General features: G+C 35.9%; 1 protein-coding gene across 6 annotated transcripts in view; it reads right to left on the bottom strand.

Annotated features, from left to right (window-relative positions):
• Positions 1-9,612, bottom strand: part of LOC118267389 (echinoderm microtubule-associated protein-like 2) — a 64,832-nt gene extending 55,220 nt beyond the window's left edge. For all 6 annotated transcript variants that reach the window (XM_050694269.1, XM_050694273.1, XM_050694279.1 and 3 more), the window contains exon 1: positions 9,325-9,612. The gene's annotated coding sequence lies outside the window, so the exon portion shown is untranslated. The remainder of the gene's footprint in view (positions 1-9,324) is intronic.
• Positions 9,613-19,969: the final 10,357 nt, after the last annotated feature.

Genomic DNA, 19,969 nt, shown 5'->3' with positions numbered 1-19,969 from the left:
GGGAAGTAATTTTACATAATATCTAAACAAAATAAATTAAAATGTTGGTAGTTATATTTGTTTACATAGACATCAAAAAAGAAAAGAAGTATTAAAGAATCAACAAAAATGGGCGGCATATAGCCCAAAACAGAACTCGTGGTGCGAGGATCTGCTGGAGTGGAGACCGTGGGAAGATAAACGACCTGTTGGCAGACCGCAGATGAGATGGAAAAATGACATCGGAGTGGTGGCAGGGCAAAATTGGATGCTAACAGCCCAAAATAGGACGAAATGGAAAGAAACGAAGAAGGCCTACACCAAATTGGTTGAAAAAGGCTTAAGATGATAAGGTGAAAGAATCAACAACCATTTTCCCTAAAAATTAAAAGTTAGGTAACTTATACGAGTTTAACTGGGTTCCGATAACACAGCTATCCTGATTTGGAATTCTCTGATTCGGTTTTGATTCTTTGATATCCTCCCGACGAAGGTTTCAAAGTGACCATTGGAAAGCTAAGCTTGCATCAGCCGGTACTATAAGTAACACGAGCAATGCCATTTAAAATGCTTACAAATCGCTCGTAAGCCATCTGTCTCGGCTATCAGATGGATCCAATTGGCTACAATTAATCAATCAAGAGATCTCCATTCACAACCTGCTGTGTGAATGGTGGTTACATCTACCAGTGGCACAGTTTCACTGCTATGTGAAACGTTCAGCTAATGGGGCATTAGAGGCAGCGACAGCGGAGACGGATTTAGAAAATGATATTTTGATATGTTGTCTGTGTGTCTTCTTTTCGAATGATCAAAAGTGCGAGTGCTGACCGATGATTTAAGTATTTTTTCAATGTCCAAAATTTTGAGGAATAAACTTGTACGTAGGCTGAATCTGTGCCTGAGGACATGGCAGGAAAAGTTCCCTATACCTTCTTTGTCTCAAGTTTCGGGGAATAAAATTCGCATTGTTGTTTCCAATCACTTATCCGCCGCCTTCCCTAAAGATCTGAAGATATACTACAGACTAATTGTAAAATAACCAGTAGTTTAAGTGTGACCCAATAAAGGAAACAGTTACGGTACCGTTTAACAATCGTATGTTTTGTCGCAACTACATGATGTAACATACAAACAATAGTAAAACACTTTACAAATGACACTCGCCTTTGTATAACACTGTTACAATGTAGACAATTGAGCTATTACACTTAAAAATTAAGCAATTTTGTAAAAGGTACTTTAAACGGTGTTAGAACAGTTCATGGGTCTCGCTATTTTCCTGGCCCTACCGAAAATATAGTCGCTCATTGTATGCAGATGTGACAGATGGCGAAAGTAGATCCCCTCGGCGTGCCGGCGCGGGAATCGAACCGGCAAGCCTTTCATTTCGGTGCACTGTGTGGTAACTAACGACCTTACTTGCATACGAAAATGGTTTACATAAAGACTGCGACGGTTTGCGAATTTTGATCGCATTTTTGCAAGTATAGTTACATGCATGTTATGTGTTGTACTTACGTAAGAGTATGTCGAAGGAACTGCGTACGAGTGGGAGTTTGGTGACAACATTTTTACAAAAGGTCAAGCACCCATAGTCTGTTTACATTCAAGAGTAGTTATATCATAATATTGTTTTTATACTCCAAACCCATGACTCGTGTTTGAAGGGCTAAACATTATTCTAAGCACTGACTTTGTAGTAATTTTTCAATTACTTAACTTTAAAGACAACACAAGAATTTAAATTACCAATTCTATCACGAAACGGATTATCTTTAAGTCGTGATTAAAAAAAAGAATTGACTTAAAATTCCTAAGCTTACATAACAATAACTTAAAGTTCTATGGGTCAGTACAAAGTAAGCGATTGTCGTTACATTTCTAACCGCTTCGGCCACAAACAAAGCAATCAATCTTTATATAATTTAGCAAGAGATGTCGAAAGTGAGTTGACACACGATATAGCCGTAATGTTTATGTAACAGTAATTACATACTGTCACAACTTGCTACATATGTTGCTGTGGACACCTTACATTTTCTTTGGGAGACAGTACCTTTTAAGACCTAAAAGAACTGCACGTGGCTGGTACACGTCTCTACAGAGACCTAAAGCTAAAGGACTACCAGTAAATCTTAACTTTGTCTTTGTCAAAAGTACTGTCTTATCTACCTAATAATCCTAAGAATAATGTTTTTGGATTATTGGCAGAAAGTTCTTTTATGAGGGGTTCTCTTCATAAAAGGGAATAATTTTAGATTAACGAAATATTTTTAAATGGGTGTTTATACACATTTGAAAACCTTTCGATTTCAAGTGCAGATTAGTGTAGGAACTTGGAGTTCTCGATCTCCAATTAGACAATACGTCTCGAATCGACAAATAGATACCTATTTCTATTGCAAAATCAATTCTTAAAGCAGTTATCTTGCTTTGACTTAAGAAATAAATTGGGAAACAATATCCTTTTAAGAAACCTTCAATTTGGATTGCTAATATCCGTAGATTGTGTTTCAGCGTTCTACTGTTATATTTTAAGCTTTTTAGGATATTTACATTGGAACACAGCGTTGCTATGGCGTCAGTTTCCTTCCTTGATTCCATTTTAGCTTTGTTAATGGTTTCTCGTATCAATTGTTGCGAAGTTTGACCTCCTTGGTCTGCCAAAATACTGGACTATTAAACCTACACACCGCCCATTTGGACCTTTATTAAACTCCGTGCCATAACTAGGTATGTGAGGATTGTGAGATTTACATAGTCATTAAATAGTAATATAGGTACCTAGTATGTTTTATTAAGAACAATAAATGTGGCCTATACTAGATTATCCGTTTTGCTTTTATAGCTGCATTAAGTAAGCTCGGTACAAGGATATCGTATTCGTGATTTGTAAAAGACAGATGTCAGTTGTTCAAGGTGAATTACACATTCTTTGGAATCTGAATAACAATCCGTTCTCGAAGTTGGGTTGAGGCAAAAATCTATTAGATAGGACGCCTTTAGTACCTACGGATGTGTCGTAACAGGCATTGCACCTTAGGGGATCCGGAGCAGGTCTAATTAGAAGACTCGGTGCCTTATCGTGTATTATCTGTAAAGTGGCTACAGGGCTGATTTTAGTGAGGTAAAAATCTTACATTCCCTAGTCTTTCTGGTCAATGAGCTAGGCGCGTTTTGGAGGTTTCTCCGTCAACAAAAAAGGGACACCTTTAGTAAATCTATTGACAAAATAATGAATAAAGGAAATCTATTGACAAAAAGTAAGTCAAATCTCGGTTGTGGACGTTGTAGTCAATATGTACGTACAGACAGGGTTAATTTCATCAATTAACACATTGCACCTAAACATTCGCATGTGAATGTAACCTCCTTTGACCGACTGACCCACAGTTTCATTAGTCTGCTAGTCTAGCGTCCAGCGCATCGACATTTAGCCAATTTAAATTGCAAATCATTTAGAAATAAAAATATCAAGTGATAAGCAGTGCGTAAAATACATCGCGGTAACTAACTATACGATAGTAGTTAATTCTTTCACGTGCCTGTAATTTATACTTTCAGTGGGTAATATTTTTAGTTTAGAAAGGAAGTTATTCGAATCGAAAGAATTTATTAGGTGTTAAATGGGTACTCTTGTAAGTTAAACACTAACATAGGTAAAGTTATGTTTTTTGTCGATCCTTTACATTCTACAGAACTTCTTCCTATATAGAAATTAGAGCAGGCTCATATTAACATGACTGAATGTAAAGTTACTCCTACCTAGGTAAGGATCAGGTAGATATGACACAAGACGTAAAGTTCAAGCTATTGAAAGTTTTCACGAAAACCTGATTTGGCTAGAACCGTGATCTATTTTAAAACTTAGGCTTAACGTATATACCTATTTATTATATGCACGTTTTAAATGCCGATTAAACTATAACCGGTTTTTTCACCGCCAAACGCAGTCAGATGCACTAAGCCGACCTTGTGAGTGAACGGCTCTTACTTAACTCAACTTTATCAACGTTATCATCTGTGAGTTTTAAACAATTCTGTATTGAAACGAAAGTAAATCAACTGTTACAAGATTATAAGTTTGGCAACGTTTTGTTAATCTCACAACTACGTTTACAAAATATAAGACACAAGAAATAGTTAGTTATAAGAAGATGTATACTTTTGGTGTCTTATATTTTGTACCGAGTAGTTACAATATCAAAGGGATTTTAAATAAAATCACTTTTCGCCAGTATTACTTAAATCCTGTGAAATTGGCCAGGGTTTGGAGCCATACATTCTTATCTACATACATGTATGGTTTAAATTCAGACTTCATACTAGTATTAACAATCTAAGACAGAATCTAACAAAGTGAGAGATCCATGCTACGGCAGGAATGGGCCGGCTCGACCGGAGTTATACCACGGCCTCACAGAAAACCGATGTGAAACAACGCTTACGTTGTGTGAGTGAGATTACTGGAGACCCAATTACCCCCTTCCCCAATCTTCGATTCCCCACAACCCTTAAATTCCTAACCCCCAACCATACCATCAGGAGATCCATATGCTCGTTTATTGATTCATAATATAAAAAATAGAAAGAACTAACTATTCTGATATTGGTAAATACAGGTATTTATAGATAGGTGTATGTGCACCTATGTCTAGATTTATCTACTACGAGCTTGAAACACTATTTATCTCTGTACACTTCAGACCAATACGCATTGACCTTCAGCCACAAGTTGTTGTGTTGACATAAACAGCGCTGAAACAAGTTTTTGATCGACTCAGGAAATGACATCCAGACACAGACAGTTCGGGCTCCGTTAACAAGGCAATGTCATTGTGTACTTGAGATATTAAATTCAAAAGATCATTTGGTTTCGCAAAAAGTAACTATCGGTGACTAATAGTTACTGGCGATTAAAATTTAACTGTAGTTTTAAATTAGTTTTGGTCGTTTGACTCGAAACTGGATGCTAAATGGTAATTAATTACAAAGATGTTTTTGTGTTTATTTACAATGGTTAAATAGAAAAGCTATTGTTGTTTTTACTTAAATTAGCCTCATTGACTAGTTCACAACCAATGAGACTGTTTACTAAAGATCGGCGTTTAATAACGAACTTTTTTAAACACACTGTTAGTCAGCGTCATCTTTCAAATTGAACATCAAACTATTTAAATAACCCAAAACGTAGTTTTAAAAACTCATAAAAATGTCTGTCTGGCAAGCTTAAAGTCAATATTCAAGTTGCTAAGTCAAGAACTAACATAATTTTCTATTTGTATTTCTTTGGATAAGGACAAAGTAGATACTATCTACCTACTGGCAGGAATATTACGCTACTGAGGACTTATCTCTTAATGTAGTAGTGCTGTACATAACTGCAACTACAACTGCAATAGTTATCCTCGTTATTGTACAGTTATCCCTCATCACTTTATCAGACAACTATCCAATAAATAATCAATAAGAATATTCCTTGCGAAGACGAGAGCACCAAACAAGGTGTCGATGTGATATCTGCCTACGCCCCTTGCTAGATGCAGCTTGACATTACCCATTTAGCCTACCTGTCGAACAGGCAGTCCTTAAAAGACTACCTGTCAAGCATTTTATGAAGTTTTTTGTGAAGATTATTAACAAAAGAATTTTAAATAGATTGGAATGTATTAGGAGTGGCTTTCGAATTAGGAAAGGTTAGATTTTAAACGTAAACATTGAATTTTAAAAACGTAGGTAGGAAATCTGAAGATGACTAGGTGTTTATTGGACTTTAATGAAAAAATAATAATAACTAATGAATAAATTTAAATTTCGCAACGATTTACTAATAGTTAAATAACTTACTGCGTACTTACTTAACTATTTAATAACTTTATGCCATGTAAGTGTCTGATGACTAGCGGTAAACTACGCAAACTACTGTCGCAGTCAAATCAGTCAAGGCAAAAAGGTTAAGTACATTAAGATAGATATTATAAAGGATAGACCAGTAACATTATGATAATTTCCTTAAAAGCTAAAACTAAGAAGCTAGACGATACCAGCCCTCCATCCATCACTTTACCGTCATGCAAGTCACTACCGTGTGCCCTCCCTGACCTTTGAGCAAGACAGGTTTTTGCAATGCGGCTATTTTTAGTCCGTGGATGTGGATATGTAAATTACCGCGTAACTATTATATGCCGACTAACTAAGAAAAAGATGGTTGTCTTTCGCTAATAGTTATAAACGATTTTTTTGTTTGACACTACAATTATAACCAATGTTGGTTTTAGTGGTAGGCTAGAAACAGGTTGTACATAATTGATATCAAAACTAATACTAGGCGCGGTTTCTCCATGAAGCATCATAAGTCATATATCATTAGTTAATTATGATATTTCCAATTAGATACCTAAATACCTAGTTAGTTTTTTTTACCGACATTTTTAGATAATTTCCAATTCTATATTTAGTTATATTAGGTACTTGAATCCTTGGCTATGATTTGCAGCGGTTGAATACTTATCGATACTTGCAGATAAGATCACTCGGGCTCAGATAACTATCGCAAAGTCGCACATTTGCGTCACTTCCTAGTTAAAAAAATACTCTTATCTACGAGATAAAAATTTAAATTAATTTATTTATAAATAAATTCGCGTGTACGAGAATATTCAAAGCTTTTCTACGTAATCTTATAAATATTAATGCGAAGGTTTACGAGTTGTGTGTAACTATACTTATTTTGTTACCTTACTCATTCACGCCAAACCGTTTGAAGGGACCGGGAAAAGGGGTAGATTATATTCTGGAATAATACACAGGCTACTTTTTATCCATTCATCCATCACATTCCCTTTTCAATTAACTATTATTTGTTCCATCACATACAGATAGGTAATCAAGATTTTTATTTCATTGTATGTATTTAACTAGTTATTTCTTAGTTCACTACAAGACGTCCACTGCTGCTAAACATATGCCTCGCTTACCCCACATGCTTTCAAGATTCATAGTAACTATTCTTCAATTCCTTGCAATCTGTGATCTTGGTATTCCAGTTATGCGTAATCTGCGAGTCCTTTCAATAATTTCAGGTTACGCTATGAACGTAAAGGAGAGCGGTCAGCAACCTCGGTCCTATTCGCACGTCTGCGCAAGCGCATACACTTACTAAGTTACAACTTACTAGCGTGTGAATTGTCGATAATGTGCTATCACTGAACTGTATTTGATCCTTTTCATAAAAGGAGTTTTAGGGTCTTAAAAATTGATATTTATTTTTATTGGCATTCTTTAAAACTGCCAAGCGCATTCCAGCATAATTAGTAACTATGTACAACACGGTAGAAATGAAGATTTTGACAAAAATATTCGACTAATCAGTCTACTCTGAGTAAGACTTAGCTTAACTTTACATAAGGAGATACCCTGTTTCACCTAATATACTTACCTAGATTGTTATCACTACAGTTGCCTAAAAACGTTATTGTTTAAACAAAAAAATTGCAACATAAGCAAATAATCCTAGTTATGGAAGTAACGGGGTCGAGCAACGTTCTTATCTCAATTTACTTAATTTTATAACTTTTTTATCTTATGGCACGGTGCGGGCACGGGCGGTGACCTCAACAAACAGGTATGGTTCAGCGATGCGACGGTACCGATCCAAGACGACTATAACATTCGAATCGAGATAATCAAGATTTCAAGTTAGTCGTAGGAAAATTTATTAATAGCCATAATTTACAAGAATATTTCGGTATTTTTCTAAAAAATATACAGAGGAAATAACTAAAAACTTTAAAAATTAATCGTCTATTACTATTACCGACATCGCGTTCGATACTTAAATAAACTTACGTCATTCAATTATTTAGTAATGAGCATAGCATAAGCAGTTTTTAATAAACGAGTTCCTAATTGGGACGAATAACATAACATGTCATAGGTAGGCTACACTTACTCGTAATTTTAAGAATCGAATCATGATCGATACATGACGATTTATCGGTAACTATCAGCAATAATAGTGACTCATTCGAGTACTTTCATGAGGGCCCATTAGTAGGCAACCTTCTATCTAGTTATTTAATTAGGTAAGAATATATAACGGTACCTATCTACCTGCCAAGGTACTCATACTTTTTATGATACCTACCTAGTTATTCTGTGTTTGTAAGATAATATCGGAAATCGGAAACTTTATTTGATCATCGGTTGTTGTATGCAGATGACAAGGTGTTACTTTGATTGATTGATGACTTACCTAGGTAGTTAGGTACTTAACTATCTAATATTCAATTGAGAAATAAAGGAATTGGTAGATTATATCTAGCTAGAAATCACCTTAATGCATCACCTTTACTATCCAGGTATGCGCACGCATCCAGTATTCTTCGAATTAGTTACAGGCACCTAATTTAAATAAAGTCTTTCAACACATTAAAAAATAACGGCTTAGAACTTAGGTAGGTTATCAAACTACCTACCTGCTTTGAATAAAACCTATAAGCTAGAATTGACCCATACCTACGTCCTAACACCGGCAGGAATTCGAAAAAAGGATGGTTAATGGTAAAACCGGATTTGCCTTTGCTTACTTCATAAGAGCATGTAAGGGCGGCCGTACTTTAAGTTTACCTTGGAACTTTCTAGCCTGACCCTCGATTGAAAAAGATCCTGCTACAAATAGTAAAATGAATAATGGAACCTGCTTGGTCCTAGAACTCATTGCATTTAAATATTTAGGTCGCCGATAGGTTTAGCGGTACCTAGATAGGTATACTAAGTTAGATAATTACAAAGTAGGTATGTAGTTAGATACCTATTACAATGATCCGTCGTCAAGGACTGACTGTTATTTTAAATAGGACGAAATAATATTTGAATGTAAAATTCAGTACAAAAATACGCTTGCGTTATTCTGAATGTAACTAACTATGTCGGCTAAGTTGTAGATGCTTTCTGATATCTGATACTGATAGGCTCTGCCTGCCTACCTATACACTGGAATGTCACTATGTAATTATTTATATACTTATCTATGTGGTTGGTTATCGCAATGTTTATTCTCCTAGTCAAAAGAATATTAATGCTAGAAAAATAAATTAGGTACCTTTACCTAGCGACAGGAAATCGAGTGACAACTTAACAAGGTCAAGGAATCGAATTTTAAATTCAAAAACTGTCATAGACAACGACTTATTTACATTTGTATGCGCCAGCACCCCTGGACCGATACAGCCTCTAAACTTTTAAAATCAACGGACTATTTTCGCTATGGTATCACAATCATGATGGTTTTACCGCTATTTCACCATGAAACATTAAACACCATAACAAAACGCTACTCACCGAATAACCCAATACTATCAGCAGAAAAATCCGACACGATTCAGTTCCGTTAATACAAAAGTTTTACCCGCGATTTTTGTTTTAAAACCACGATAAACCAGATAAATTCACACTTTTGATTGTCGAATCACTTGATTTGTCGCACTTGAACACAATTTTCACTATCACGAATTACGTTTTATGTATTTTTTATTCAAAAACATCGATACTTTTACGTAAAGAGTTTTGAACTGATAAGGCACGATACGCGTCTTTCCACGCCGGTGACACCCGAGCTACTAGCGCTCGAAACATGGCTGACTCGACGGCCGTCACTGGAACTAGTTTACCAGCGTTTCGTTCGTTCTTCGGATGACGCGGGCGGCAATTTTTGAGGTGTGTAATGTTGTGGTAAAAAATAAAATTAAATAAATAATCATTATGATAGAAGTTTAGAATTTATAATTTATTTCATGTAAAAGGATTACATCCTCATACAGTTTGATTAAATAAATATACATAATAAGCGGTACTTAATCATTTATTTATTTAAAGAACATCGAAGATAGTTTTATTATGCCAATGCCGACTACCTACCTGTAATTTAATTTTTTGGTGTTATCACTTTAACTTTAGTAATACTATCACTTTCCATTAACCAGAAGTGGTCTTCGCCAATAACATTTTCATTTTTCAGTGCAGTTAGAACATTATTCATTGATTCTATTTTCCTTCGACACCTTCTGACCATCTGTTGCAGTCGCTTTATTTTCATGTCCTTTGCCTTCACCAATTGTTTATATTTTTCAATTTGTATTTTGTACCTTTCCAGAGTAGTTGCCATTTTATTTGGATTGCTAATTTTTTTCTTGACTCTCGGTTTTTCTTTTTCTGTGCTGGTTGGTAGCTGTACCTAAAATGAAATGAACAAGTTGGTATAGGTTTTATTATTTAATATTTTTTAACGTGCTGAGAAACGTAAACTTCCTAGACACACTAGTATCTACTTATGCGCAGGTGCCATATGTGGAATAAAATATAAAATTAAAAATTGTTCCACAAATGGCACCCACGAAAAATACCTATGGATGCCATAAGTGGAACATCTCCGGTAACATTAGCTTGGGTGCCATTTAAACGGGTGCCCAATGTGGAATACCTCAGCATCAGCCCTACCAGGCCCCATCTGGGGCAGTATGGTAGCTTACCGTATCATAAACTACTCTCAACTTAAGAGTAGGTAGAGCATCCGGAAAAAGTTTTCTTTTTTTAGGACACAGTTGGAAACACTCCTCTGTAAAGTGCAGACTGCAAATTACCCCATTCTTCGTTGGAAACCAAGTTTCCTTGCGTCCGCAAGCGTGTATCCATTTCTCTTTCAGTATTGGGTCTTTCGGAAACCTGCAAAACAAAAACAATTTCTTTATATCGATAAGTATTAATCGATCTGATTGAGCTAGAAGTTAGTGATGTGCCAACTTGGAATAAACACAACTCGAGTTGGAAATTACGTTACTCGAGTTAAATGGACAGAATTAGCAGAATTGGTGAAAAGTGTGTGAACATTGTACAGTAGCTAAATACCGTAATGTGGACCTCTGTCTATCCTTTGGGGGATAAAAGGCGTGACGATACTTTTATTAAAAAAGACTCGAGTTGACTCGATTTAAGCCCAACTCGAGTTAACTGGAGTTAGTCAATCGAGTTGACCATCACCCTACAGTAGCTCAGTAGCTGTTACAACAGCGATGTGAGCGATGGCGAATTGACGACAAAAATAATTATGTCATAAGCTTGTAGTACATCGCGTAACCTAATTTTATTTTTTATATGTGTAGAAAGCTACTTAATTTGATTTTTGTTGTCTTTGTCGGGACTTCGAGCCCTGCTTAATAACAATAACTTACTGGTGATAAGTCACTCCACAAGTCTGATAATTAGACACATTGCTCCTGTTTTTACAAATAAGAACGCCACAACTAGGCATGTTACATTTAGATGAAGACACTCTTCGTCCGTAGTGTTCACTGTAGTTAAAAGTTTTATTTCAATTGCGTAATTTATAGAGATTTTAAAGATATTGTAGAACTAAATGGGTTATTTTATTTACGAGCAGACAATGCCTCGCTTGCGGCGCACATGTCAGACTGCGGCGATGTCATCTGTGGGAGTGAGACGCAAGCATATATTCCTGTCCTGTTTGGGCATATTGACGGCGACGCGACGCGACGTGGCAAGGGGGCGTGTCGGCGATCTCGCGGTAAGGAGCGTTTTGCTCAAGTTAAAGTAATATTGAAACAATAGCTGTCAGGCTGTCACCAAGATTTTTAGTATGTTGTCAACCGCCATCGTAAAAACAACGATTATGCCGTCTTGTTCAGTGATTTCGTGCAAAAATAGAAGCCAACCCCAAAATTTTATCAGTGCGTGGCGGGATGAGCTCCGGCGCGATCTCATGGCGGAATGGCAGCAACGACTATCGCACGAGGGCTGGGCTCGCTGTCATTGTCCCCTCTTTGAGGAGTGGCTAGAGAGGCGCCACGGCGTCCTCACCTACCGCCTGACACAGGTGCTTACCGGACACGGGAGTTTCGGTAGGTTCCTGTTTCTGATTGGGCGGGAGGAAACGCCCGGGTGTCATTACTGCGAAGACCGCCCGGAGGACACGGTGGAACATACGGTTGCGGTCTGCCATGCGTGGGCTGAGCACCGCCGTGTCCTCAGGGACAAATTTTTGGTTTTAACCACATAGTTCCCGATCTCGCGGAATCTCTTCAAATATGAGATGTAGAAGATATTCCAGGGAACTCTTCAAAAATCAACATAATGAGCTCCTTTTTTTTGAGGGGGAAATCATCCAATGACTTCTCCCGCCTTGGGCGAGGCGAGAGGGAGTGTCAAACTCTTACTGACTAAAAACCACCCCGTTCCTTCTCCTGCTTTTCGAGCCGGAGCCCTGGTAAACCCGCTAGGTAGTCCGCAGCTCCGGAAACATAATGAGCTCTGCGTTTGAATTTAATAGACGTATACTCACTTAGGGCATTGAAAAAATAGTTTAAAAACGGACTTAAACTAAAGAAATATTATAATCTTTCCGAACTTAAGATGAAAACTAACTTAAAACTAAAGAAAGCTACGAATTACGAATTTATAACAATTAAAAAAGAAATTATATTACAACCTATCTTCTATGCTATAATAACCAAGCTTAAACTAAATAATTTAAAAGAAACGACTTAAATCTAATCTATCTAATTAATTAAGAAATTAGACTTACAATTTTATTAAAAAACTAACTACAGTAACTACTAATAATCGATATCAAACTAAACCTACGTTAAATAATTTAACAAGAAAACCAGTAAAACCCAACAAATAAACTTATTAATTGACAAATACCACGAAACCAATTTATTTAGAATTTCAATGTACAGACAGCACTTTTCTACGATTTTATTATATGTATAGATATAGATTTTTGAAATAAAAACTATCCTTATATGTCCTTTCTAAGGTTCTAAACTATATCTGTACCAAATTTCAACCAAATCCGTCAAATAGTGGCGGAGATTAATGGTATAAGCATAGAATAGTGTTCGACGTGATTCTTTAATTTGACATAACTTTTTTATTTATGAACCGATTGACATGAAACAAACACTAAATGTAAATTGAAGCATACCACAATATATTCGTGAAAACCGCATCCAAATCGGATCAGCCGTTTCTGAGATTAGCGCGCATAGACACACAGACAAACAGACAAACAGACAAACCGACAAACCGACAAACAGACAAACAGACAAACAGACAAAAAAAAAGTTAATTACATTTTTGGGTTCGACATCGACATAACAATAACCCCTGCTATTTTTTTTATTTTTATTTTCAATGTACAGACAGCACTTTTCTACGATTTTATTATATGTATAGATGATATCTGTTACCAGAAGTACTCGTATTTTACAATATGTATGATGTCTGACAAAGGGTATCTCCAAGAAAGTCGGCAGCTAATTGTTATGATTTCAGATTTTCCTTCAATTTGCTAACTTCTTATTTAATCTGGTTGGAAGGTTAATGTGATTCTATGCATTTTCATACCACATTTTTATTATTATATATGGTCTCTATAGACCGTTTTGTAAATATATTTAATTACCTTAAATCAACAGAAGTATCTTTATACGAGTAGGTACATCAAAAATGTGAAATGTAAGCTAAATAGGTGCCTATCTATAGGTAGGTACAGTACTGTCAACGGATCTTGGCAGGTCTGAACTACGTGCAGAAGGCTACGCAATAAGTCTTTTTTAGAACCAAATGGTGGCATGAGGCGAGGTGCGGGGGCGGCGATCTAGGCTAGATTGACCATTTTTAAATACAAGTGATCCTTTATACTTATTGCGCAGCCTTCTGCACGTAGTTCAGACCTGCCAAGATCTGTTGACAGTACTGTACGTTTTGATAATTTTGAGACATTTTAAAAACCTTGGTTTTAAAGTTCAAAATTCTTAATAAGGATTTTACATGCAAATGATTGTAATAACCGTAAGGTTAAGAGGAGACCTTGGCTATCTTCATTGTAGTAGGAAATAGTTTTTGGCGATTCTTGGTCAAATGTTGATTTTGACAATACTTAGATGTTCTATATTATAGTGAGCGCAATGTTCAGACTATGTGCGTTTAGGAAAAATAGTGTAATAGTAAAGTTACTATCATAATCAGCCTGTATAATTATAATAAAAATTGAAGTGATAATAATTAGAAGAAAGAAGGAAGTAAAAGTATTTATTTCACACGCAAAAGAAAAAAACAAATGTCATGTAAGTACAGTTTATACTATCAGCAGAAAAGATTTGAATATAATAATTATGTATTGTATGCATATTATACGTATGTCCCAAGCCTGCGGTAAAATGGGACCAGTTCAGCCCTGGAGCCTTCTATAAGCGCTGGTATTCTATTAGCTCAAGTCTAGTGAGTCACGGATGTGCAAGCAACCAGTACAATTTACGCAAACAAAATCAATAACTTATATGCTAACACTATTGAATTTAAATAGACCAATAACAATCTATAAAAAAGTAATCATCACAATATAAATGAAATAAAAGTATGAAAAAAAAAACACCGGGTAGTTACCAAAAAAATTACAAAAAATTATGTCACTCCGAATCAAATCGATTTGAATCTTCATTAAAAACTTAAATATTCTAAGCTTGTTCTCTTGAGAGTATTGATGTTCTTAATTGAAATCGCGAGTCAATAATTGTTAAGCTCTTAAATTATCTACAAACAGGTATATAATTAAACTATTTATAGCATCAAAACAAAAACAAAGATGGCGTCGGGTGGTGTGTAATTTCGTCCGTTAAAAAACACGCAGCTGGTATTCCATCCACGGCCGGTCTTTTGATAATAAACTGGTCAATAACAGCTGATCGGCATATGGCAAATACATGCCATCAACTATAAAAAAACTCCACCAACGAAAATTTTTAGCCAAAGTTCTCCATTGAACGGTTTACTCCCAACTCTGCAATACCAACCTAAACTTTAACAGCAATGTATAAAAAACAAAAGTTTGTTGTCCTACAAAAAATGTATCATTGAGTCAGGTTGAAGCGTATGTTCCCCTGTGGAGCAGGTGTTGATACCTGGTTTCAATAAAAACATGTTGTTCATTCAGAATTATTATTTATTTCTTTCTAGTGAGGGAAATGTGTTTTGTGAAGAAGATGATGGTGGTTGATTGATATTGAAATTAAATCACTAATTCTATGGACCTCGATTCTTGTCTTTAAGTTGAAGAAAATTCTAACACGACGTGGATTTTTAAACATTTTTATTAATTTAATTTGTCCAGAAATCTTAGAGTAAATCTTTTGTAAAGTCATGTAGGTATGTAATGTATGTTATTTGTAAGTAGGTACTGCGAATAATTATAACTTAAACCTTCTTTAATACGAGTATAGTAATCTTTAATTCTTCATACAACGTCGAATCTTTTTTTACAAGAGGTCTCTAGATAAAAACAATTAAATGTTTTGAAACTCCTTGAAAATATTATTCTGTCGTATGTGCTTAAATTAACTGACAAACATTAGTTTAAACATACATTACATGTTCATATAAATAAAATAATAATAAAACCATTAGCACGTTTTAAAAGTGAAACGAATCGCCAGCAATGGCGCTCACGAATCGCCCGAGTGTTCACGATGCGATGGCACTTGGATCGTGACCGGGTTGCGTATGCGCAGCCTTGCCGATATAGACGCAGTATTGTTCGCACTTGACACTACCTTAGAATGGTGTGAGGTGGCCAGGTTATACGGTTCATGTAGGATTGGTATCTAAAAACTTTCTTAAAGACAAATAATATTTAGATATTTTTTGTAGTAGAATACCAGCGCAAGGTCTTGTCTTGCTCATGCTGAAGTGGTCCCATTTCACCGCAGATAAAATCCATACATATTCTCAAATCTCTGCATAAACTGTACCTACCTACTTGTCATTGTTTTTATTTATGTGTGAAACAAATTGTATGTTTTTCTTTCTTCTTTCTTTATATGCGTGGACAACTGGACATGTAAAGGTTATTTCGTAATTCTTGTAAACGACGCGACGTCTTTGCATTTAGTCTTAGCAGTGCGTTGTGCGATTCTGTTACACACTAATCCGACATGGAAGCCCGCGAAATAACTATGTATTTCCGAAAGTAAACACACTTGAATTCCGTTCTGGATTCTGTAAAACAATTAGGTAGTACTTCGTAGTCAGTCTCAGCTTCTCTGCACTGCTAATTCTGCGTATCTTTAGTAGAAAAACCTACCTATTTTCATGGCTTTGCTCCGCTGAACTCCGCGCAGCACCGGTTCTGTGGAAACGTACCCTTAATTTACTTAGCTATTTCAAAGGTGGGTTAAGAAAAAACGGAAATTAGCTGCTGCAATCACTAATGACCGTAAACTGTTGAATTATTCACAAAGATTACCAGACATCCTAGGTCATGCAGCTATTTCCTTTTATTGTTGTTATACTATGGAAATAATTGTTCCTACGTATTTCTATGAAACTGTTTTGCTGGTCCAAGGCTGGCGGTTGGCGGATGGTAATTAGGTACAGTTATATTTTTGTATCCTTTAAAACTTATATTAGATTAGGAAACAGTGTTTTTAGTTGATATTATAACTTTCGTGAGACATACTAAATTAATGATTGAGCGTGATTCCAGGTAAAGGACGCGATGGGCGCGCAACTCGAGTGGCAGTGTCGCGGTATGTTGCTGATGAATATGAGTCTTTAGTATGGCTTGAAACTTGTCGAGTGCCTCTTTAAACAGTTACGTGTGTTAGCCGAAAAAAAGTAATTTATGTTTAGTACAGATACTGACGTTAATAAATAGAAGCATAAATGTAGCCGCAGATCCATCTGCAGTAAATACGATATCAACATTTACTTTTCAATAGCCTCACTTGAAAAAAGCTGCTGCACTGCTAGTTGTTGCTTTAATCCAGCCATTTATAAAATAGACAGAAAGGTTCCGAAAGGACTTCTATATATCGATTTAATTACCTCTTTCATTCATCTACCGCAAAGAAGTTCTTATCGATAATCTTGACGAGATAGTGATGAGACTATGAAAATAGTTTTTACACAACTGCAATAATCACTAACATAAACATGTGCTGGAATGCTAACCATTCAATATAAGTATTTGCACGGCACACTATCCCATTGTGCCAGTGCATCATGGTGACCTCACACATTATATACTTTCTATGACTCAAAGGAAAGCCGAACACATGATTGTTCTATAGAAAATAGATAGTTGTGGTTAGCTTTTATGGTTTTTCTAATTCACTATATGAAGACCTCGTCATTTATGTCATGGCAGCGATTCCACGTGCGTATTCGCTAGAATTTATTTATGATAGCAACTGATGACTCATAGGATGATATAAAAACTAGTAATTTGATTTGTTAGAGATATTGAAATACTGTTAGTAAGGTGAATCAGACAACACTTAATGATTGCGGATTTGGATTAATATAATTAAAGTGCTTGCGATATTTCTATTCATGCTTGTCCAAATATTACAGTTGCAAGTGATTTGGAAATAGATCTTGATTACACTGATTTTAAAAACAGTCAATACTCATTCAACTCATTGTGTACCTTTGGAATCTGACCAAATACTTGCACTTTGCTGTGACATGAACTTTCCCGTCATTATAATAAACGACTGGTGTAACTTGACCGATGACAGCAGCACTGATTTTCATACAAGTCGGTCAAGAAAATAGTGTGTTGTTATTTGCACCGTATGTCAAGATGAATTGGACATCGTATATGATTTGAAGATTGAAGGAGGCTGTATAGTATTTGTCTGTTGTATGACAATATATTTAGATGATATAGCAGTTTTAAGTGACGATGTGAAGAAGATATTTAAATAAAGCCCTAGGGTACTCGTAAATAGAAAGTAAAAACTACGAGATGTTAGAGGCCGAGGGCTGCCTATATATGGACCAACGTAATATTACATCTGATGTGATTGAATAATGAAACATTTTGATGGACAGTTTTTAATGATAGAAATAGAAGGAAACGAGAAGTAATGCTACATTATAAATAAGGAATTAGAGATTGTAGGCATAGATGGGACCGAGTAGGGCTGATGTCTGATCCGGAGCTGTGGACTACCTAGCGGGTTTACCGGGGCACCGGCTCGAAAAGCAGGAGTAGTAAGGAACGGGGTGACTTTTAGTCAGTAAGAATCTGACACTCCTTTCGTCTCACCCAAGACGAGCGAAGTCATTGGGTGATTTCCCCCTTAAAAAAGGGACGATTGATTAAAGTTTTGTGTTATAGAATTTTATTTCGAAATACGCTGTTTTAAGGTGCTTAATAAAAAACGAACAATCCAAACCAAATTTAAAATGAATAATGATAAATGAAATTATGGTTCTGTTTAAGCATTTGTATCAAAACGAATTCCTTTTGAAGAATGGATGTGGACTTTTAATCGTATATGGATAAAGCTAAAAGGTTCTAAAAGAAAAAACAACAGAGCAGGTTATCGGCACTGGCAAGATATCAACACGCAGCCATTTTTAGTCGATGACATAAACTTAAGGTCACTGCACTATCTTGTACAAATATTTTTGAAATATAATACATAGGTACATATACACCAGCATTTAAAGCTGCTCCATCAAATCTGTCACGATTCTTCAATAGATTTTAAGCTTTGAGCCGAAATGACAAAGTTGAAAATGTGCTGCTGCTGTGCTTTTCTGTACTCTATCTATACATTGTACTGCCTCAGGCTGGTAACCAATACGATGTTCTCCAAGGTTTTTCTTATTACTTTCCAAATGATTACCACAATTACTGTTGTTGTATGTTTGAAGAGTACTCGCTTCTGCGTCAAGAAATCGTGGTTTGTTTGTCATGGGAAATGGTAATGCGTGGATCTTGTCAAGTCTGCGAGGTATAAAGAGAGACCGAGACAATTTTTCAAAGAATTTTCAACAAAATTGTCTTTTGACAGGTTTAGTGTAAGATGTATAGTTTAGATTACTTTTAAATGATAAATGATACGATATATTTTGTTCATTCACTTGCCCTTGCTATGAAGACGTCTCTAGGCTTTTTTGTACATTTATCCTTAAAAATAAAGCAAAGTAAGTTAAGGTTTTGCTATTTATATTTCCACATTTTTAATTAGCCTTATCAAAAATACATTTGAAAATACCGTCATCCTTAAATATCATATAATCAGAAAGAAAATAATTATACATCGTCTAAAGGTGAAATGCATAAGATAGTGCAAGTAATAGTGCTTGTAGGCTGTAACTTGTAAGGTATGTTAACTCTACGCATGATCTTTAACCCGTCATTGACACAAACACGTAGCGTAGGTTAAGCGTTAAGTAGCGCTTTTTGTTAGGGTTGTATTCAATGCCAATTACAAATTAGTCGGCCAGCTTGACCCCATGGTCTTCAACTTGAATGCTGTGTAGCTTTGACCCTATAGAATCTTTGATTATTCTTATATCATAAACTAAATCAACTAAATGTAGATAAGGCAGGTAAGGCGGACATATAATAGGAACATTTTTAAATTCACATGTAGGTAATACCTTTTGACGATATCGACCAACTAGTTGACACGTGTTATTGGTGAAACCTGTCTAACTTACCATAACTACTTATCATCAGGTTGGTCGTGCGTGTGTGTGACACCGTCGTAGTATAAAGAAAACTCGCCAGACTGATGATAGCATTGCTGGTGAATTCGATGACTCCTGGTGATTTTTGCTTTTCATAATTTTGTTTATCTTTTAGCCGTTACAGCACCTCTCTTTTCAGTATCTACAGTTAATTTTTTTTTTTGCCTGGGTTTATCATTCAATGACTCCCGCTCTGGGCGAGGTGAGAGGAAGTGTCAGACTCTAACTGACTAAACACCACCCCATTCCTACTCCTTGTTTTCGAGCCGGAGTCTCGGTAACCTGCTAGGCAGTTTGCAGCTCCGGATCTACAGGTAACTTACAACCAAATTACGACTGCCTTTCCTCATCTCAACCATCCCGATTACTATCTACTTGCTATACAATATACCAAAGCAGATCAGTACATTAGTACCTAGTA

Source organism: Spodoptera frugiperda, chromosome 6 (genome assembly GCF_023101765.2).
Source record: "Spodoptera frugiperda isolate SF20-4 chromosome 6, AGI-APGP_CSIRO_Sfru_2.0, whole genome shotgun sequence".
In the NCBI taxonomy this organism is placed as follows: domain Eukaryota; kingdom Metazoa; phylum Arthropoda; class Insecta; order Lepidoptera; family Noctuidae; genus Spodoptera; species Spodoptera frugiperda.
The sequence above is the reverse complement of the archived record's forward strand: the minus strand, read 5'-3'. Positions and strand labels throughout refer to the sequence as shown.